The sequence below is a fragment of the Lepisma saccharinum genome, unplaced genomic scaffold (genome assembly GCF_977018435.1).
Source record: "Lepisma saccharinum unplaced genomic scaffold, izLepSacc3.1 HAP1_SCAFFOLD_280, whole genome shotgun sequence".
Lineage (NCBI taxonomy): Eukaryota > Metazoa > Arthropoda > Insecta > Zygentoma > Lepismatidae > Lepisma > Lepisma saccharinum.
The window spans coordinates 79385-93506 of NW_028143032.1; the positions used below are offsets into that span (position 1 = coordinate 79385).

Here is a 14122-nt window from a genome sequence, read left to right on the forward strand (position 1 = left end):
AGCAATATGTATGGGATGATTCAAAAACATGTTAACACTATATGGGAAATAGAAGATTTGCTTAAAGGAGGAAACTTTGCTGCAATGACAAGAATTCATTCGTGTTTGGTGTGTTATACAGTATGTTTAGTGTGTGACTGTCTATTTGCTCAATATAATTCAATCAAAGAAGTAAATGTAGACGGTGAGTAGTATATTTTCTATTTCCCATATAGTGTTAACATTTTTATAATCACCCTGTATTTGATTCATTATTCTCGCTATTATTGCTCTTAAGACAAAATTGGGGTGTGAAAAGGGATTTTAAACTGAATTCAAGGGGTCCTCTAGCTACCCGTCGGACCCCTCTGGCGACTTCTATGCCCAGGGGGCAGAGACTCCCCATTTCCAACTAGACTCAATTATGCCTACAAACAATGGTAAATTTTCAAACCTGACAGGCATGAGGAATTAATCATATAGCAAATGAATTAATTGATTGATTTGGTTTATTTTACTTCGCCTTTCTGCCACTTCTAGCTAATCGCAAAATTGAGGATGAGTGATGATGTAATGAAAGTGATGAAGGAGCACTTACAATGATCACTCATACTCAGGCCGGAATTCGAACCCGGGACCACATGCGTCGTAGCACACTGTGTGATAACCACTCCGCTACCGCCGCCGGCTTTCAAATGTGAATATATTTGATGCAAGTGTTATTTCGTGCTTTGAGATATTGCCAATAAAATCGAAAGCAAAACCGATGAAATTTTTTTATTAAGCACACTGCCAAGAAATGAACGGTAAAGTTCCCCGTGCATATAGCACCTTGCCACGGAGGCACATTTAAGGGATGTGAGGTTAGGGGTCCACACATTTTTGATCTCATCCCCTTCAGGGTTGCCCCAGGTACCGATTAATTTGATCCTGGGTGAGCCCCAGTGCCGCTTAAAACTTTCTACACCTTTAGCATAAAATATTGTGCTAGTGAACTGTGCTCTTTGGCGTATTTTGATGGAGAATTTCGCGGGAGATTTGTAAACATATTTAAAATGTACAGCGTTCACCATTAGTTCACGAAAAATATGGCATGGATGCAAACACGTCCACACTCTTGTGAATTGTGGAGGCAGAACCACCAGGATACTAAAACACAAATTTGAATATCCTATTGCGTCGGTTGGTGGTCGCGGTGGCTCAGTCGGTAACACGTCTGACCACCATGCTTATAGGTCCTGGGTTCGATCCCCGGCCGGTTCAAATCCGGGAACTTTTCTAACGTTGGAAGCGGCCCCGGCGCCCACCCAGCATCGAATGACACGGGTACCTGGGGGAAACCCTGGGGGGTAAAGGCGGTCAGGGGCGTGATGCTGATCACATCACCCCCACTCACGACCGGATCAAGAAAGTGTGGGGCGTTACCCCCACACCCCCTATACGCCTTCATGGCATGGTGCTAAGCACAGGGGAGCACTTTACCTTTTTTTACTTTACCTTTTTTTATTGCGTCGGTTGAAATAGAAACGTACCTTAAAAGCTTCTCTGAACTTGTTGGACATGATGTGGTACAGAACTGGGTTGACCGTAGTAGAGAGGTAGTAAAAAATGCCAGAGATGTAGGTCAGAGTGTTGTACATCGTGAGCATGAAGTTAGATGGAGCTCCGTCTCCTTTCCCGTAAATGGCAAGAAGGCGTTGGGCGTGAAAAGGTGCCCAGCAGATGAAGAACGCCACTACCACTGCAACTGGAAGAAAAATAAACATCGATTTAGTGTAATGAAGCAGCGCAACTACATAACATACAACACTTATACACAATTATACAAAGTCCTTCATATGCCGAATTTTTGACGTTTTAAACTGTACCGTTTGCGCGAGTACAGGCAACCCAAGGTCAAGCGTCAACCCATTCACCCTGAACCTGTTGAGCGAGTAGAGGCGACTCAAGGTCAAGCGTCAACCCATCCACCCTGAACCTGTTGAGCTAGTAGAAGCGACTCAAGGTCAAGCGTCAACCCATCCACCCTGAACCTGTTGAGCGAGTAGAGGCGACTCAAGGTCAAGCGTCAACCCATTCACCCTGAACCTGTTGGGCGAGTAGAGGCGACTCAAGGTCAAGCGTCAACCCATACACTCTGAACCTGTTGAGCGAGTAGAGGCAACTCAAGGTCAAGCGTCAACCCATCCACCCTCAACCTTAGCACGAGTAGAGGCGTCTCAAGGTCAAGCGACTACTCATCCACCCTGAACCTGTAGCACGAGTAGAGGCGACTCAAGGTCAAGCGACTACTCATCCACCCTGAACCTGTAGCACGAGTAGAGGCGACTCAAGGTCAAGCATCAACCCATCTACCCTGAACCTATTGCGTGAATAGACGCGGCTCAAGGCCAAGCGTCAAATGTCTTTCTTTAGCAACATTTTTGAAGGTGGAAGGCAGTGGCGGCATTGGATGCTAACAATGAGGGAGGAGGGGGAGCAATGGCAGTTTGCTTTGTCTTGGTAGAAAAGGCTTAGTATTAGGAGGCTACAGTGTGGAGCAGAAAGTAGTAGGAGAGCGGGCACAAGTGTCCCCTTGCTGCGCTTATCGCCCCCACTGCGTGAATATTAAAACATGTCAATTTTATATTTTTTTTCCTGATTTTTGTACGCAAAATAAATATAGGCAACACTTCATCGACGCTTTGCATCACTGGTAGGAATAATCCTAGTCCTTTTGGTTTTGACATTTCTATTCTGGACTATGAACCTTAGCATATAAAACCTTAAAATACAAAATAACATATACAGAAATAATTAAATGTAACGAAGTTTGCTAAGTGTTGAAAATTATTCAGAGAATTTAATTGTCCTTAACAGAGGAAACATATTTATTACAAGGCGTAAACTTGTAAATATGGCAAATCGTTACTTACAATTCTTCTTGAGTCAGCTTAATATAATAAATGTACATAAACACATTTATCGAAAGCTACATTTTCTACTCCATGCTTTAGGAAACAATTTATGTTCCTTTATGTATATTCCGTTAAATTTTATTTTAAGATTTTTGAAACTATTTGTTGACCGCATAAGTAGTTTCTTTTTAAACTTCCATCTATGGCTGTTAAATATAAGCTTGAAATCTTTATATATTCACAAAATTAAATGTAGTAGTAACAGAAATATTTGGAAGCTTTCTACTGCCATATATGATTTTTCAACAATTCTTGTCTTAGGAATCTGTGGAGCATAATAGTAGAGAAGAACAGTGCGCGCTGCTGCAAATGGCTGGTAGCTCCAACTGCATTTTCCCCTCCATTCACTCACTTTCCCTCTGACGTGCCTATTCGCCGAGCCCACTCGAGTCCTACTTGGGCAGAGGTGGTTATTTTTGTGAATACGTGAGGAATCCCTGCCTTCGATATTTTCATGCCGACCACCAGAGTAACATGTATTAAGACTATGCGTCCTTTTTTTTTCTTTTAAGATTTATAATTAATAATTTTAGCAATGCACTGTCGGATGTTAACGTAAAACTTACAATCTTGCACCGTCTGTTGTGAATTCACAAAATGGGAAGCAACTTTTCTTGAATATCAAAGTTCAATATTTTATCGGCTTCTCCGATAGAGTGGTGGTAATGTCGTAACCTTGTAATCAAGAGGTCTAGGGTTCGAACCCAGTGTAGCCGCATGGAGGTTCGGAGTCCACTTTAAACTGTACTTACTTGAATTTTGTTATTTGGTGCCTCTTTTCTGTCACTTTTCGTTAATCGCGACGATTAGAATTGGTGATAATTGTTTTGGTTTATTTTACATAGGTTTTCTGCCACTTTTGGCACATCGCGAAGAAGGGAATGAACGATGACATGATGAAATTGGTGAAGGGACACTCACAATGAACAGCCACTCTCAGGCAGGGATTCGAACCAAGGAACCCTGTCACCGTAGCACGCTGTGCTAACAACCACTCCGCCACGAAGGTCAACAACTTTGAATATCTTATCACGTATGGATATATAATAATTACAAATTAAGGTTGAGTGCACCATATATACGAGGATTGTGGCATAAGTCATGGCAACTTTTTTTTTTTTTGCGAGAATGCGGGACCATCACGAAAATCCGAAATATGCAAATGAAATGGGCAGTGTTGGTATTGTGGAATATGTGAACAATGAGATCATATGCATCATGTATAGGATAGGTAAGGGATCCAACCACATGTGTATTTTCAATTGTGATGGATAATAAACCTTTTCGAGCAAGACCTCATCTCCAGGAAGCTATCAACTCGCGGCAAGCCACGCGGCAAGCCTAGCGACCTGTTCAGTGAGATGAGTCAAGGCAAAATGGATAATAAACCTTTTCCTGCTCCCACAAAAATAGGCAATATTTAGGCTGGAGAGTTCAATGAACTAACCGATCTCTAACTACGCACTGGTAATGATCAGGCTGGAAAGTTCATACGAACTAACCGATCACTGATCCTTCATTTTCTATTTTCAATTGTGAACAGTGGCGTCTCTTGACCCTGAACTTAAGGCGTTGTCAAAGAAGGAATGTTAACCCCTCCCCCTCTCATTTCTGTGACCTAATATTACTCATTTTCTACGAACATTTTTGGTGTAAATTTAGAAATATTTAGAAAAAACATTAAATTACATAAATTATTTAAAATGAAGTAAATACTTCACTTAAAATATTAATATTTTTGAAGGGTAAGGACAAGCAAGGACTGTTTAAACGAGAAAATTAATGTTCAATACTTCGCCATACAATTAATTTTTAAAGCAGAAGTTTGCAACCAGAGGGGTTCGTGGAACTCCCATCACCCCTACAAAAAAACACCCTGGACATAAGAATGACCCGTTCATTGAAAAATCGCTAAAATGCACATTCCCGGTTTTTCCCCTTACCCTTCATTTATCCTTCCAAAAAGTAAATTTTGAAAAATCAACTGCTCATTACTTACAGTTACTTGAATTCCAGCTCTATTCTTCTTTCTTTAAAGAGAAATGCCCTGATCACCGCCTCATAAAATTTGGATTTATCCCCTTCTCTCAGCTTATAAAGTAATTCTTTCTCGATGGAGTTAATTCAACTGACCACTCATTACAGAAGATCCATTGTATGTCTGAGCAATTAATTTATCCCCACACTTATATTTATCCATTAATTCAGTCACGTGACTAAAAGGAGCTCCTGCAGTTTTATCGGCGCTCATGTCATGAAACCCAAGAAATCTTTCAATGACTTTTTTCTGTGAGTCCGAAAAAAAACGTAACATCGTTGACACCTGAGATTTATTGCTAATGTCTGATGTTTCATCGACAATGATAGCCACAAAGTCTGTGTTTTGAATTTCATTGTAGATTTCATCTCTCAGAACATCGAAACTGAATTTATTAAATAATTCTGAATGCCTGCCGAAGTACCGCGAAAAACTGTAGAATTTAATAAATGTTCTTTTAATGAGGGATCAAACTCGACACTTGAATAAGGAATTCCATGTAATTGCTTATTTAGAGATGCTGCATTTTCCTCATGGCCTCGGAATGGCAGTTCTTGCTTTGTTAAATACTAGACGGCGTTAATCAACCTCTTTAATATTTCCCTGTTCTTTTTTACTTTTTCATTGTGTAGCTCTGTTTCAGATTTTCGTTGAGTATCCAAAAGACCGTCAATTCTAGTAGGGGTGGCAACAAAACTACTAAATTTAAAGAAACTAGAAAGATGCAATTCAGACTCACTGCGTTTCTTCACTGCAGTATTGAGATGATTCATATCCGCATACCCTTGATAATTCCAAACACCTTTTTTAGTCGAAAGTCGGGACGGGAAAATTTTTAAAACCCGACATTCGGGACGGGAAATGTTCGAAATTTTCCGAAGCTCTTGAAAAATCGAATTCTACACGTCATTTTCACCTTAAGTGATTGTTTTTGCATTTCTGATACAAAAACTAAGAATTTCCGATAAGTTCCAGACATTTGCAATGCCGAAAACATCGAGAATTAACAACTTTTTACAATGACCATTCGGTATTTCCCGACTGCTCGGGATCCCGAAAAAGTCGGGATCGGGACAGGAAATTTTTTTCCCGATCCCGGTGCCGACTTTTCGGGATCCCGCACTCCCCTAAGAATAATAAACATGTTCAACAGTAAAATGTATTCACCACATCACACCCGCAAAGCCAGTCTGAAATTTCATAGACTTCTTTTCGAAAATGTCTCTCAAAACCTTTTCCAGCACCACTTTTCCTTTAACATATGTTGACATCGTGAGATTCGGACATGGTCGACCATTGTCAATCACTTGTTTCTTCTCTGAATACGAAAGCGAAGAAAAGGAATCATTTAAATAGTTTTGCACAACACTTTCACTATTCTCCTTCTTAAAATAATCACATCACTTCACACCACACGTTTAAAAAATAATGCACAACAATCACGAGCAAAACAACGCGGAACGCGGGGTGAATGAAAGCCAAAGCGTTGGGAACAAATACAACGCCTTGAGAAGCTAACCATGGTGGTGGGTGGCAGGATGCGCATGCGCGGTCATCCTATGTTTCGGCAGTGGTAAGACGTTGTATTTCCTCTCCAACGTCCTGGCAGTCTGGGACCGATCTGCCTGCCTGACAACCACTGCTCACTGCGCCGCGTTCGTAAACTACCGGGCGCTCGAAACTGACAATTAAAGAAAAACGCTCAAAATCGTAATTTATAAAAGCACAGATACTTTCTTCTTTATTTCATTTTCCTTTGGCCGTTGACACACGACTTACACACCCAGAGAAATCGCCACTGATTGTGAAAGCATAGGAATGGCTATTACAGGAACAAAAGAGGCGTATACTACGGTAAGACACTATTCTCCACAGTTTCCACCAGCTCCCTGTGGCATTCTCTGGCATTTCTTTCCACAATAACGGCTTATTTGATAAGCAAACGTTGTTCACGGCGTGGCAAGATGGTAGACTCAACAATGAAATACCACTGCCTCTGTACAATAACCGTTCATCAAACTGCCATCTAGTGACGTGTCCACATACTACGAGTGTCATGTTCACAAGCGGCTAGTGACAGACTTAGCGACTTGTGAGATATATGCTAACAGCATCAAACCTGACGTGCCTAACCTATCTACGTAGGCATATAATAGCAAAAATAAGCATGTAAATAGGTCAGGCACGTAAAATTTTGTTTACTTAAGCTATTTTAAGCATACTTGGATAAGTTAGGCAGGTCAGGTTTGATGCTGTTAGAATGTATTTTTAAGTTGCTAAGGCCACCCTAGCCACTCAGTCATACGATCATATTGTAGTTAACGGCGTTTAACGGTTTAACTTTGAGAGAAAAATATGAGTTATGGCCTGGCCCTCGTATATTACATTACATTTACATTAATGCATTTTTCTATTATTGTATAATCTTGTATTGTCTATATTGCATTATCATGATCACTCTGTTTTTCTCTTTCTTTCTTAGGGTTTCCCCGTCGCGACGGCGCAGTGGTATCATCGTCGCCTTGTAATCAAGGGGTCCCGAGTTCAATACCCGGTGGAGGCACAGAGTGGTTCGGATTTCACTTTAAACTGTAGGTACAGTTCCGATTAGCCTTACTGTGCATAAAGTAGACCTAAACACCAAATCAATCAATCAAGCAATCAACCAACCAATCGACCTACCAATCAATCAATCAACCAACCAATCAATCAATATTTTTTACTCTTTGTATCTGTGACAAGGGTTGGTTGAAAGAACAGTTCATGGGGCCGAAACACGCTGCTTAATTAAAGGCCAATTCTATTCTATTAATAAGAAAGAGTCACTGCAATGACCGTTATTACCAGGGGCGTTTCCAGAAAGAAAATTTGGAGGGGGGTCCAGCCAGGGGTGCCAATCCTCCAAGGCCAATGGCGCATGCACCTCCCCCCTTCTACAATAGTACGAGGAGAGTTGTTTCGTTTTTTTGGTGGTTTGTTATTCTTGGAATCGCAATTTCAGAATATAATGTCCCTTGACACGTTTCAGAAGCAGTTTGAAATATTTTGCTGATCTCTTCATCTGAAATCTCCCGAAGTCTCTGAAGCAGTTCTGTGACGTCTCTTGGCCTTGGGTAAGAAAGAGCAGAGCCTAAATTGTGATGAGGGCTCTCAATACTTTGACAACCGTAAAGTAAAACTGAAAACCTTTTTCACAGACAAAGAGTAGGATTAAGAGAGTCCCCTTTTCAACTGCGACTAGAAGACCACTTGCTTGGAATGGTTCACTCGGACAGCTCAAGTTATTTGATAATGTTGACGAAATTTAACAAAAAATTAAGTGAATCATGTTTTTCTATAAATTGATTTTCACACACTGACTATAATTTGTTTTTACTATCTGGTGCATAATGTAATATATTTGAGTATTTCACCTCTGCATGTATTATTTCTAAAGAAACACAAACTTCACTTACTGTACCAAAACACCTCACTGAAGTTAGGTTCTCAGCTCAGTGTGAAACTTAAAAATACCTTTAGTGGACGTTATTTTCAGAATCCACAAACCGTGCTGACAGAGGGAAATTTCTATACCTGCCACATGAAGTGTCTCATCGGGAAGTATGCTGAATCTATCATTGTATTTTCAAAAAGAAGAAAGGAATTTGGAGGGGTTTCGGAACCCCTGGACCCACCCCCTGGATACGCCCTTGGTTATTACTTTAAAAAACGGTCACGGTCATTGTTGTACGGTAGTTGGATGATATTGACGGTATTGGACCGTTTTTACAGTTCAAAACATCGACCTGCTTTCCTGAAGAAAGGCCGCGAATTTCAATTTAGATATTACCGTTGAGGAAATGAAGATGTTCAACAGAGCGTAGAGGCTCAATTTGACTTTGCGACTAATGACCGACTTCCAGAGCTAACCGTACAGCATTCTGTAAATTGGGTTTCGCTTGCGATCGGCTGTTGTCATTTGCGAACGCGTCTCCCCCGTACTCTTTGGACAGCTCCCAGGAGAGAGAATGCTAATAGCTTCTTGGCCGGGATTCAAACATCCTCCCTCGTATTTCATTCTCTCGTTGCCAGGTACGCACTCACGCGGACCACCTTGAAAGACGCGAGAACTCGCGACACGGGAGAGTAAGCACGAATCGGCCATTCTAGCGAAGGTCCTTTCGGTCTGCACCCAGGTAGACTGAAATTACTTTCGTAACATCTCTGGCTGTTTTGCATTGGTAGCTTTGGAGCGAGTCGTAAGTCCCGGAGCAGCGAATCAACAAACGAGCCGCTGGCGTCATCTCTACCCAGCACCTATCGCTATCCCTGTTGCTCGCGCTCTGGACTGTTAGTAGGCTCACTAACTGGACTCGCGCGGACAGTTGGAGTTGTTGTGAAAATAATCTGACTCTACGTCGTTAAGGAGGGGTCGGGGAACCACTGCCCCCACCTGAAACTTCCCCATGGCGCTAGCAAAATTTCATGTAGTTTATTTATTTATTTATTGAAATTTCCAGTACAGCGGAAGCCATTTTAAACCAGAGAGAAGAAACAGTAAAAGAACAGACTAAGATTGAAAACACAAAAAAAGATAACATAAAATAAACAGAAACAAGCCAAAACAGTACCAAGGTAAACGGATCAGTTTCACAAAAGCGTTACTTACGTACAATTTTTTCTATGTTGGTGACAAAAGATGAATATGAACTGAATCTGTTTGGTTTGAGATGATATTGAACCGATTCGGTAGCCTATGGAAGGTGTTCTAGTTTATAAGTCCACTTTATGCACAAAATGGGCTAATCGGATTTGAACCTACAGTTTAAAGTGGGATCCGAGCTACTACGTGGCTCTACTGGGTATCCAATACAGAGTCCCTTTATTAAAATGCCATAACGTTACCACTACGCCATCGGTGAGGCCCTATGGTTTAGTCGCCACGCGGGAGATCCGAGTTGATTCCCTGGGTGCGTCATCTAAGGTCGGAATTTTTCTGGCCTTGTCCTCGCATAAAGCGCTCTGGGACTCACCCAGCCTCAAATCAATGGGTACTTCGGGGGCAACCCTGGGAGGGGGGAAAGCAACCGGAGCGTCGTGCTTAGGTATCACATTACCTCAAAAATGTCCGAGATCGAGAATGTGTGCCCCCCCCCACATTCCCTAAATGTGCCTTGAAGGCACAGGAACTTTACCTTTTCTTTTAATAATAATAATAAATTCTCTGTATGAACACATCGAACCAGCAAAATATGTTATCCCGCCAAAAAACAACTATTATTTCGTTCAATGTTGTAACAAAATACCAAATTCGGTGTTCAATAACGCCTAATCAGCATTTACACGAAACGGAGTGTTCTGTTACACCAAGTATCTGCTACTTGACAACACACTCCTTTCCAGTTTATGTACTTTAAAGGGCCATAAATATGGTGTTCCATGAAGCAAATACATTTCGCTTAATACAGAAGAAAAACTTCGCCAAGGAACTCCTAGATGGCATAATACCAATTACCACAATATTTATTACATTCCTTTTGTTTTCGATCGGATTATTAATTTTGGTTATTTTACTTAAAGGGCAAAACATTTGGCTAGTATTAGATATTACTAGAATTGTTATTTTCATCCGTTGTTAAATAATTATTACTAAACTATACACGATACCACACTTGAAAAAAAGTTATATTCGAAAATAAAAACACCCCAAAATGTAACTACTATATGGAAGAATTACTGATTTATGCGCCGACGATTGTCCGATTTCATATTTCATAACAAGTCTTGTAATTTTTATTAGAGATGTTGATATAACTCAAAATAATCAAGTTCATATACGAGAGCTGATTGAAAAGTTCCAAACCTGCCGAACAATTTTCTTTCATTAAAAGTGACTCAACTTGCATACACTACAAAACGTTGACTGGCGAAACGACGGTCAACTTTGGTTGCTATCCAACTATACCGTAAAAATAATTAAAATGACCGTTTTTAAAAGTTAACAGCTGTTACACAGATAACCGCAATTAATGTAATTTGAATTATTCAAAATTTTAAAATATATTTATCTTGATCGTTATGAATTATTTTCTTACATTCTCAATGCTGTGCTAATGGAACATGGGTCTCCCTTATCGCACAACGGAGAGCAACCTTTGCGTTCTAACGTCACCGCGAAAAGGCTTTCATTGTTACGCTAAATGCCTAAGTCGTTAAGTTAGGCTTGGTACCTTTAGTTTTCTTAGCATAAATAATACATTTGCTAACAGACCTTTCCGCGTCTGACGTCACAACACGAAGTTGGTATCGCGTTGTGCGATGAGTGCGTTATCGACGTCATGCTTATTGATCACTCTAGTCTCAGCAAGAGAAGTCTGCAGTACGAGAAAACAATGGCTGCTCTCCGTTTTTGCAAATTAGCGGTCAGATTGTTAAATTTGAACGGTAAAATATTGAGCAAGCTGAACTTCACCCATGAATAAAGGTACTCTATTTCTAACTGGAACAAACTCTAATTATTCAGAGGAAACCTCCTTTAATTCAAATTTTTGATTGGTGGATTGATTCAGGTTATTTTACGCCGCCTTTCTGCAGATTATGACTGATCGCGACGATGATGATGCTTGACGATATGAAGAAAGTGATGAAGGGACTCTCACAAAGAACACTCACGGTAAGGCTGGGATTCGAACCCGGGATCCCTGGCTTCGTAGCGCGCTGTGCTAACCACTCCGACACAAAGGTCGGCAATCTCAAATTCATGAAACATTTCCTGAACTTAAAATCTGGTTTTAGTCACAATATTTCCAGAAGTTTCTTTCTCCATTTTTACAGTTAAATATAGTGTGAAATGTCAGAATCTGGATCGAAACATATTCCTGCAATGAAAACGAAAGAAAAGCATATTTCTTGAAGAAAATTGGGCGCCAGAGCTGCAGACGAACCAATACACAGAGCTGGAACCCTTAGCAAACGTTTCTTTCAACGCGAGACATGATTGGTCCCCATTTCCACGGATGTATCTCATTTCCCGGCATTCCTATAATTTCCGTCAAACCAGCTCGTGCCCTTGAGAGAAGAAGTGGAGAGATTTCCTACGCGACTCTTTTTTGGCCAAGTTCGTCTTGTAGAGGGGGCGAAACATTCCAAAACGCCTAAAAAACCTCACACTTCCCAGGAATTGCCGTTCCTCACATCAATTCTTAGCCGGTTCATTTCCTTCGTTCCTTGTGCCAAAGGAAATAGCTATCGTCAAAGCACTGGATAGGTGGCAGCACTGGTGTTGACATTTGAAAACAAGTTTATTTTTCTTCTTTTTTATAATCTGCCGCGTGAAACTAATGATTTTGTAGTGTTAGAAAAATACCGATTTTTCATGGATGACTCGTTGATTGATACATTCGTATTATTTAAAAATACAAAACATGTTAAAACGTTAAAAAGTATATATATATTGTCAAATTATTTCTATTAGGGACTGTGTATGTTGAATGAGTTGCACGTACGAAGTTACGCGAGGAGTGTTCGATTTGCTATTTCACCACTAAAGATTGAATTTGACTGGGCTAATCGGGACTGGACCTACAGTTTAAAATGGGATCCGAACCACTATGGGACTGAACCGGGTACGGAACCCGGGACCCCTTGATACAAGACGGCGACGCTACAACTGCGCCATCAGAGAGAACAGTCATGAAAACTGATTGCTAAGTGCCTTAACCGTCCCTCGTTACCTAACCACATGTTCATTTATTGCAATTACAATTACGCCTGGTTCTAATAACGCATAAATATTGTGGTTACGTTAGGAGTACCAGGTATTTGGTTCTTAGCACTCAATATTCTTGACTCCATTCGCAATGTGTAATCATTGAGGCACCCGATTTCACTTTGGGCTAAGCATGAATTCACATACATACTTTCTCTTCATATTCAACTTCGCAATTAGCCTAAGAAACATAAAATCGAAACACAAGAAGAAAAATTGAAAGATAAAATGGCCTTTTGTCTACAACGTATAATGTTGTGGATGTGACTTGTCAATCTTCATGCAGTAGGTCTTATCTTTCAAATTTCATTTGCATGGGAAACTACTTGTAAGACTTGCGTCATCTAGTGGATTGCTTCTGAATCACAACTCAAAAAAGTTACATAAAAATATCATTGTACTACTATTATAGATGCAAGTTTTGAATTATTTATCGTTAATTAACATTTAATAACTAACATTACAAAAAATATATAATTATTGAGTCACTCAAGTCAAGTTATTCGTTTCTAATCCAAAACTGCTCATGTATATTTGGTTCTAATTTCAACGCAAGCAGGCTGAATATATGTAACGAGGCCAAGGATTTGTCCCTTCTGACCAAGAGGTACTGTAAGATTATTTTCATAAAACCATTGGCTGTTCTGCGTTAGCAGCTTGGGAGCGAATCGCAATTGCCGAACCCTCCAATTAACAATAGAGCCTCTGACGTCATCTCAACTTCTTACTCACGCTCAACGCTGCTGGTAGGCTCGCTGGAGAGTGAGATTACTTTAGTAACATTTATGGCTATTGTTCATATGTAGCTTGGTAGCGAGTTGTAACTTCCGAAGCCGCCAATCATTTAGTGAGCCGATGACGTTATCTCGAGCCAGCACCTATCGCTAACCCTCTTGCTGGAGCTTTGCACTCCGGGTAGGCTCGCTAGCAGATTGAAGTAGTCTGGTGGAGATGCAATGAATGAAAATAATTGACTTTACTCTTCTAACCATCTTTTCAAACCTACTGTACGTAACAGGGTTTGTCTCCAGACACATCCATCTGTTAACAGTCACGAAAATTGATTGCTAAGCTCTAAACCTGGCCCTCCTAACCTAACCACATAGGCACTATTAGAACTAGGAGGAATTGCATATGTGGTTAAAAGGGCCAGGTTTAGAGCTCTTAGTAATCAATGTGACTTGTTAGCAGTTACATGTACGTACCACACGAGGTGACATCTAGTGATAGCGCGTTCTAGCAATATGCAGACGATATTGGATCGCCATCTAATTCAAATCGTGGTTCCTGAACGGTTACACTGGTCGACATGAGTTTGGATGTCTCGCAGATGACTGCTGCCTCTGAATAAATTCAGCATTCTGATTCCAAAAATGAAATAAATTTTTCCTCATCACGTCC

General features: G+C 40.6%; 1 pseudogene; it reads right to left on the reverse strand.

Moving 5' to 3' along the window:
- LOC145982647 (pyrokinin-1 receptor pseudogene) overlaps nt 1-14122 on the reverse strand; it is a 164303-nt pseudogene that overhangs the window by 13527 nt on the left and 136654 nt on the right.